Source organism: Athene cunicularia (genome assembly GCF_003259725.1).
Source record: "Athene cunicularia isolate RWA chromosome 1 unlocalized genomic scaffold, athCun1 chr1_part1, whole genome shotgun sequence".
NCBI classification, from domain to species: domain Eukaryota; kingdom Metazoa; phylum Chordata; class Aves; order Strigiformes; family Strigidae; genus Athene; species Athene cunicularia.
The window spans coordinates 36,503,572-36,511,139 of record NW_020799091.1 but is presented as its reverse complement, the minus strand read 5'-3'; positions in this window follow the sequence as shown (position 1 = coordinate 36,511,139).

Genomic DNA, 7,568 nt, shown 5'->3' with positions numbered 1-7,568 from the left:
ATTTTTCCCGAAGTATTGCAAAGTCATATCAGAATACTGGGGAAAAGTGGAGTAGAGGACATAAGAAAAGAAATGCTGTCTCCTAGGCCAAGAAGAGAGTCATTAACCTCTTCCTGGAAACTGTACACCTCACAAAGCCTTTACTTGCCATAGAGCTATACATTTCATTTGTGAAGATAATGACTGTATACAGATTCCACTCCAAAGATACTATCACTGAGAGACAAATTTGTCATTCAGGCAGTGTCAGAAAGAATTGAGAGGGCATATAAGGCCACGAACTGTGGGAATATATGTACTGGTTCAACCAAATACCCTTGTAATCTACTCTTTTGCCTCACAGTGGCAACAGAGCAGATACCTGTGGAAAAAAAAGCATAATAGTCCAAATTTTTTTTTATTATTATTTTATTTATTTTTTGTCTGGTATATCATCTCTGTTAATAATGTCAGTTTCTACAAAGAAGGGATTTCCTGAGATGAATATGTCTCTCTGTGTTTAATAACTCTTTCTTCCATTAAATTGTCCGATATTTCTTTTTGATCCCATTAAGTTTTGGTATCCACAGCTTGTGACAATGACTTCCACAGTGTAATTACTGATTATATGAAAAAGTAATTCCTGATCTTTGTTCAAAACCTGACAGTTAATTTCATTTGATGAAGCAATAATTGCTCCCAATTCTTGTGCTATTCACCTCTTTCATACCATTCATGTTTTTACAAGTCTTCATGATGAAAATCTGTTCAGTATTCTCTTTTCCAGGCCACACATTCCCTCTTTGTTTGATTACTTGTCATAAAGAAGCTTTCTATATCTCCTAGCATCCTTGCCAAAGTACCTTTTCAAGTTTCATGTATTTTGAAGTTGAGGAAGAGGAAGCCTGAATAGGCCTTCACAAACAGTTGTAGATGTGGACTCATCATGGGATTATTCACTGCTATAATGTTTTGTCTTGTCTTCTTTAATCTTTTTACAATAATTCTTAGCATGCCTTTCTGAGTGCCAGTGAACACAAAGCTAACATTTACAAAGAACTATTCACCATAACAGCAAGAACTCTTTCCTGAATGGTAATAGCTAATTCAGGTCTCAGCTTTGTGTAAATATAGTCAATTATTTCCTTACCCACATATTCATTATTTTGTAGTTAACAACACTGAATTTCATCTGACATTTTATCTTTCAGCAGTTCAGTATTGTAGATGCCTCAGAGACAATTCACAGATAGTAAAATCTAAATATATCCTAAAGAATTTTGTACGTGTTAATTTTTATCACTTTACTACTTTTTCCCTTTTTCTGATAATTTATAAATAGAATGAATAGGACCAGGAAAAATTATGGGGAGGGGGATGCTTACTTTTTATCCTTATCCTTTTTTCTTATCTTTTAACTAGCTATTTATCCATGAGAGGATATAACCTCTTAAACCAGGACAGCTTCATTTCTTTCAGCCTTTCATACGCGTCATTATTATACCACACTTCAACGCAATAATCTCTGGAACAGTCTACCAGTCTAAATAGAAATGCTATCTACAAAACAGAAAGTAACATGAGAGAAGAACATGAAATTTCACCTTGTAAGAATATTCCTTGAGACAATCATCTCCATATATTTAACAACATGTTACAGGAGAACTCTACAGAACCAGAGAGGATCTCCCTGCTCCCCTTCACCACCTAGACTCACAAATCCATTCCAACCAGAGTAATTGGAGCTGCCTTTTGACTTCCTTTCTGAGTAATGATGATTGCTCAGAAGATTACGCTAGTCAAGCCACCCTCAGAGGGAAAAAGGATAGGTAAGAAACTGTTGCTACACTGTACATCTCGCTGTAGTCAGGAAGTTACCACAGCATCCTCCAGCTATTGTAAGATGGTGTTAGATCTAAATTCTCCAGGTCATCAAGAAAAAAGATAAAGGAATCGTAATCAGCACCTACCCTCCATAGAAGAATAGGAGAACATGAGTTGGAAGAGTTGTATCGTGTGCTGATACTGTTCCTACAGAGGCAAGTACGAAAATGCCCAAGGTACAGATCTTCTAACAGTAAAAACAAAAAGGCCAACCACTAAGAAACCAAGCTATTGTCAACACATACAAATAAGGAAACCAGGAAAATATTTAACCAGTTCACCAAAGAGAATTTCATGACTACTCATCTTAAGGAAAGCCAAACCTTTACCAAAATAATTTGCTTCTTTGTTTTCTTCCATCCAGTATTTATACTGTAACTGCTACAGTTCACTCTGCTCTTCACATAAAGTAGCAGTTTGGAGACTAAAGGACATGAAGGCTTTCACAATAGTAGAATGTTTGCTAATGTATTCCATGATAACAGGGGCATGTCTTTAGCTATGCTCCCAATCAGCCTCTCGTACTGAGAGCAGGAGTCAGAGAGCAAGATCAAACAATATTTAAATGTGGTTAATAAAAAATCCTAGTTTAGGTGACTTGCATTATTTATCTCATCCTTTATTCAGTCTGATGCAGCTCCGGGGTCATTGCAAAGTGGTTTTACTTTTCTTCTCCATGGAAAAGTGAGACTAAATTCTTACTTATGAATTAGCAGCAAAGTACTGGTGTTTAGCCCAGCTAATGAAGGGGAAAAAGCAAAGTGATAATTTGTTATTTAATGATAAAAAAGAATGAAGGATTCTTTCTTGGCTTTGCTTCTCTGTCTGTTGTTTCAGTTTTGATTTAGATTCTTTACATTCCTTCCTTTCTTTGTTCAGAACATGAACAATGTAGACATATGACATTGGATATGGCAAGAGGTAAAAATAAATATCGGGCACTTACATTAATAGTACCAGAAAGAATTTACAAGAAGACAGGATACATGAAAAATACTGTCAACCTGGATAAAAATGTCTATAAATACACATGTACAGATCTGACATTTTATTCCAGTGTGTGACTCAGTATATCCTACAACAATGAATGCCCTTCCATTTCAAAAATGATCAAAACATTTAGAGCTGAATTCTGATATGCTTATTATGACTCAATGGAAGTTTACTTTGAAAAGAAATCCATGACTTAGAACAACTTGAAGAGATAGTAACTCTTCAGAATAAATGGAAATATTCTGCCAGTTAATTGCACAGAAACCTCATTCTAATTCTTTTATTCTTTCTCAGTTTTTTCACATGATTTCTACCTATTCTAGAATAAAAAAAAAAAAAGTTAGCATATTGATATGTCCCCACACATCAACTAGAATGGCTACCTCTTCTCTGAAAAACACAGTCACAGGATATGTGAGAAAGAGGAAAATATACCATTTTCAGTTCTAGCAAAAGAGTTTCCAGACCTTACATAACAACATTTTTAAAGGTTGGATTTTATGCGAGGAAAAAAACCTTCATTGTACATATTTTACTTAACATTTGGATTCTTTTTAAGCAACATTTCAAAGAGATTCTAAATGTGATTCAGTATGATGGAGCAGGTGGAGCATAAAATGAGTCATAGTAGAACAGATGAAAGGTCTATCAAAACCAGGATACTTTCTCCAACAACTTCTTACACCAGATGTTTCAGAGGACTAAAAAAATAAATAACTCACTAGTAAAATGTGTGAAATTGGAGAGGTGAAGTAGAGAGTGCTCTTTGTGGAGCTTGATGGGTTCTATTATATCCTGACCATGATGGATTGATGACCTTTATGAGATCATCTGAAGTAGGTTACTCACAAATCCTATTCATAAGATGACCACATAGCCCTTTCCTAATCTATCCACTTTAAAAGACTTTGGAACCAGAAGATAAATATTCTGAATGTTCTCTTATCCATCCACTCTTTCATATAGGTTATATTCTTCCATTACTAGCTCTATTTTGTGCTCCAGGCATAGAGTCAACAGCACTGAATTCCACAGTTCAGTTTGTATATTCAGATATTTATGAAAAATAAAACCAGAAAAAAAGGATGGAATTACACATGTTTAAAAAAAAAAAGAAAAAAAAAAAAAGACAAAACCAAAACCAAATGATAGCTATGAAATAATTACTTAGAGAATTATTATGCATATTAAATTTATTAGAAATACATTTACATATATTAGTCAATAAATTTATTTGTAAATAAATAATTTGTGAAGAACAATACTTACAGCTTTCTCATATTTTAGACTAAAATAGCCTATATTTAAGCTTGTTATTTCAGTATTTTGTTTAGCATCCTGCAATATAAGAATGCAGTATTCTGAAAAAGAGATGACCACCATATGAACACAAGGATGTAAATCACAGCAGATTTCATAAACTAGAAGTCAAAAGGTTGAATGGTTTCTGAAGTGCAGAATTCAGCAACTGATATATAGCTGGGCATCTAGTGGAAGGCCTTTTATTGCTATTTATAATATATTGAAAATATTTATCTGATCCTGTCAGTTTTTTTCCAAAGGTAAACATCCTCATATCCCACTTGTGCCAAGCAGAACCATATACCATAGGCAAGCAATGACACTGTTAGGTTCTCCTATATAATTCCATTAATGAGCTGGAATATAGGCATGGTAAGTGAGCATATGTATGTGTATATTTAATGGTTTATTCATTTCCTCAACACTTGGTCCCTTAGCAGATACCAAGAGAGGGTAAGACAAGTCTAGCTGCGATGGAAATTAGGTTGACATTTTCACACCCTAGAAAAACCCTGCATGTTATGAACTTTTGGATTTTATATGAGTTCCAATTATGTTCCAAGCTAATACATTTACATACTGTGCCCCTAAGAATCCAAATCTACATCTCAAGTGAACTATTATCTGTAGCTGAGAAATAGCCAGAGACTCCTGCAAAATATACTTACTACCACTGAAAAGAATTTTTATTCATTTTGGTTAGAAAACACTCTGTCTTCAAACTATTTTTTAAACTTTGTTTCTATTTTCCTTTTCCACCATCTTTCAACTTAACAGTCCATGGAAGTCCACAGGCAATCCGGACTTTTACATATATAGCTGAAATGATATCAAGGTCCAAAAAAAAAAAAAAAAAAAAAAAAAAAAAAAAAGAAGGTTGTTAAAGTTAAAAACCCTTGAAGTACAAGCATTTCAAGCATATGGTATACCTACTCAACCTGGTAGGCAGAAAAGGCAAAATGTGGGCAAGAGTCGAGGAAGCTACAGTTTTCAAAATGTGTGGAACTGCTCTGTCTCAGCTCTCCCTGGAGTTAGAAAAACTGGCCATGCTTCAGAAAATTCCTTTGAATTTTAGATCTAAGAAAAAACAAGTAAAGGTACTAGCTTTCTTGTTTCATACAAGTACTTCTCATCCTAATTGGTCAGTTTGCTTCTCCATTTTAAGGACATTGCTTGTACTGATAGAGTATTAAAAGTAGTAATCAGGGAGAAAGGAAAGACAGTTCCTATCCCACAGCCCCACAAGTACAGCAGAAGTCAATCCAATTTGTAATGTTTAGACATGATTTTCAATATGAATCAAAAGAGTAAGTCTGTTGGGAGTAGTTTCCTCAGAACACTTCTACAGATATCCAAATTTTTGCAATGTCTTTCAAAATAACCTCCGGTGAAAATTTTTTTACTTGTTCTCAAAATTTAAGGGAATCATAGTTTTGTCTTTTCATCCATCTTCCTGCTAATGTTTTTTTTCTGCTACTAATTTTTACCTACTATCTTTATTTTATAAGGGTGTTGTTGAGTGTTTCTGAAATGAAATATGCTTAATATCAACAGATTCTGTGAAAAGCAGCAGTTTCTTCCTCTAGCAGATTAGGATTACAGAGGAATCCATTTCTACAAGTGCAGAAGAGAAAAAAAAAAAAGAGTGATCACTGTTTTATTATTTGATAGCCCTATTATGCACAGGATGTATGGTATTGAATGACACTCCTTAAGACAGTAGAAGGACTAAATGTAGAGAAGCTTAGAGGAATGCTATCTGGTGAAAAAGTATTAAATACATATCCTGCTTTTAAAATATTTTTATGCATAGAAAATTAATTATGTTTACTCTTCATATTTCATATGAAATGAGAATTAATTACCCATGTATGCTTTAGTGATTTGCAGTTCATATGGCAATACTTATAAATAATCATCAGAAAATGCTTGGGGAGATTCATTCTTTTGACAGAATGAATCAAAAACTCTGCTCTCAGCTGATAAGTTAGGCAAGAAGTGCACCTGGGAAAAAAAGAAAAATGTCAAGGTCTGGAGAGAAGGAAGAAATGAGCATTAAAAATGATCCATGAGCTGGAGAACTATTTCATACACTGAAAAAGTTAAAGAACTCATTCTTTTTAGCTGATCAAAGAAAAGAGAAATGTCTTGATTATAGTAAGTAGAGTATCTCTGGAGAAATGAAATAACAAATACTGAAGGGCTCCATAAACTGATATTTAAAAAATCATACTATGACCCAAGAGCTACACATGAAGCTGCACATGCAGGAAACAGAGATCAGGTCAACTTTTTTTAACATTAAGAGTGATTAACAATCAGAAAAAAATTAAGCAGTGGATTTGTCATCACTTGATGTCATCAGATCATGAAAAAGTACCTTTTGGGAGGATATGCTTTAGTGAAAAGCATCTAGGAAAAAGATACTTAGAGCATACAGTATTTGAATGTGATGGGCTATTCGTCAGAATAGTCTACTCTGCAGAAGATAATGCTTATTTAAAAGTCCTTCTATTTTAATGTTGTCTTTCATAACCATAGCTATTACCTCTCAGGACCTCCCTACTTTTCAAGGTATTACATTTGCATCCTTGTCAAAAGAATGAGTTTTTATCACCACAGCTATATGTAAATGAATATTCAATTGAATATTTCCAATTAGGTATCCTATTACATTTATAGTCAGGGTTAGATTTAATTTGCTGAAATTATCATTTGTTTCAAGATTATAATATAGATATAAGTTTGTAATGCAAATTAAGTAGTTTTTGAAAGACTAAGTAATTTAATCTTAATACCTAATTATGAAGACAGGCAAATTAGAGTATCTAAAAGAATACTGAAAAAGATGTTCATCTCACTTAAATTTAGCCATCTAAAAGCTAGGCGTTTTGTATGCTCTTATTAGGTTCGTTCTTCAGTTAGCACAGACAATTCCAGACAACAGTTTATTCCTGTGTGTTAACACCCTTGGATGGGATGACTCAGCCTATGGAGTGTACCCTTGTTTCCCTCTGTCAGCTGTGGAAGCTTTTGGTTAGACTAGATACCTGCTTTTAGACAGCTCAAGTTAGGCAAAATGAATGGTATCTCAGCACTTCTTACTTACTCACTTGTATTCAACATTGTTTTGACAGCACATGTTCACTGTCTGTTCGAAATACAGATCCTAGGGCAGAAAATGTGACAGCTGCCAAATTACTTCTCTCACCAGGAGTAAAGCCTCAACTTCACCACACTGTTCTCTCAGACCGCCTATCTACTTTGTCTCTGCTGAGCTGTTGTGGAGTATTGGGATGTTTGGACAAGACCACAGTGCTTAGGAAAAGAAAGAAAGGAAAGGAAGGAAGGAAGGAAGGAAGGAAGGAAGGAAGGAAGGAAGGAAGGAAGGAAGGAAGAAAGAAAGGAAG